This window comes from Paroedura picta, chromosome 16, assembly GCF_049243985.1.
Source record: "Paroedura picta isolate Pp20150507F chromosome 16, Ppicta_v3.0, whole genome shotgun sequence".
NCBI classification, from domain to species: domain Eukaryota; kingdom Metazoa; phylum Chordata; class Lepidosauria; order Squamata; family Gekkonidae; genus Paroedura; species Paroedura picta.
The window spans coordinates 5287043-5288752 of NC_135384.1; positions in this window are offsets into that span (position 1 = coordinate 5287043).

Consider the following 1710-nt stretch of genomic DNA (forward strand, 5'->3'; position numbering starts at 1 on the left):
ATGGAGGGGTGGGTGGGAGGGTCATACGTTATGGGTCTTTAAAAAAAAAAGTATGCTGAAACTCCCCCATTTTTCTTTTGATACCTGACTACTAAACATTGAAGTCCTATTTTAGACCTCCCGTTTTTAGAAAATTTTGGCTCTTGACTGAGGAAAGGCCCTTCGTGGTTTTCTAGCAGTCTGGAGAGTTTGTACTTCCTTTCCCTGCCAAAATGGTTATCCTCATTCAATATCATACAAAATATCCCTCATAGAAACATTCTCACTAAAGTATATATTTTTATGTATGGGAAAAGGGGGTCTCCTGCTCTAAATCCACTTTCTCCCCCTGCCAGCCAGGGCAAGACTCCTTAGGAGTGTGCCCCCCCACCCCCAAATTCCCTACTAGATTGGGCCTGCTGAGAGAGATGTCTCCTTCCCCCGTAGGGCAGAATACATTTCCTACAGTCTCTGGCGACCCCTCCCATCCATACTGGAGCTGTGAGACACTGAAAAATTGTGCAAATAAATTGTTCTTTGTTTCTTTTTTTTTTAAGTGTTTCTTCACCCCCCCAACCCCATTTCTTTTTCTTATTTTCGTTCTTAAGTTTGCTGCAGCCAATGGGGTGTGAATTCCAGCAGGGCAAAGTTCAGGTATCGGGAACCCATCCATTAAATGCTGGAGCGTGACCCAAATTCAAGGCCCGGTGTCAGTCGGAGAGTCACAGTAGCTGTTCCAGGAGGGGAGAGTGCATAGTTGAGGTACCAGGCTAGTGGGCTGTGCGTATTCCTTGCAGTGTGCCGGGCTGGCCCCCTGGGGTGAGCACTAGCCACAGACGTGTGGTCACCATGTTCGGAAAGCCCGGAAGGGATAGATCTGTGAGAAACAGTGGGCTCATGGGTGGCGTTTCCCTTCAGGAGCTATTTCTTGCCTGCACCAGGGGCCGGGGGAGGGGGATTCCTATTTCTGTGACCCCCAAAACACTCCTTCTCGGGAAACTGTCCCTGTGTGTTTTGGTCATGGTAGGAATATGTGTGTCCTACATAGCCACTGTGTCTGGGCCTCTCATGGGTTGGACGGCTGCATTGCCCAAGCTAGCTCGCTTGATCCCATCAGGTCCTGGAAGCTAAGCTAAGTATTTCCATGGGAGACCGCCACGGACGTTGAGGGCTGCTATATGGGGGTGGGTCATGGGCAGTCGCCATTGGACATCCGCTGTGACTTGGTGGCAAAAAAACCAACAGTTTTGTAGACTGCTTGATGGATGCTTTGGTGGAGTCCCCTGTAAGAACATAAGAGCCCCGCTGGATCAGACCAGGGGTCCATCTAGTCCAAAATCCTGTCTCACATAGGCCAGCCAGTTCCTCCGGAGGGCCATCAATGGCAGAGAGGCTGAGGCCTTCATCAAAACATAAGAAGAGCCCTGCTGGATCAGACCAGAGGTCCATCTAGTCCAGGATCCTGTCCTAAACTGGGGGCAACCAGTTTCTCCAGAGGGCAGGCAGTGGGGCACGGAGGCTGAGACCTTCCCCTGCGGTTGGCCCCCGGCATCGGCCTTCAGGTGTTTCCTGCCCCTCCTGTTCGTCAGTGTGGCTAGTCGCCACTGATTTACCCTCCATTATAACGTTGCCCTTGCAGGCGGCTGTCGAGTTTTACATCCTATAGACCTGCAGCTATGCCTTCGTCACATCCTTTTGAACATAAATGCCACTGGAGAACACGTTTCCTTC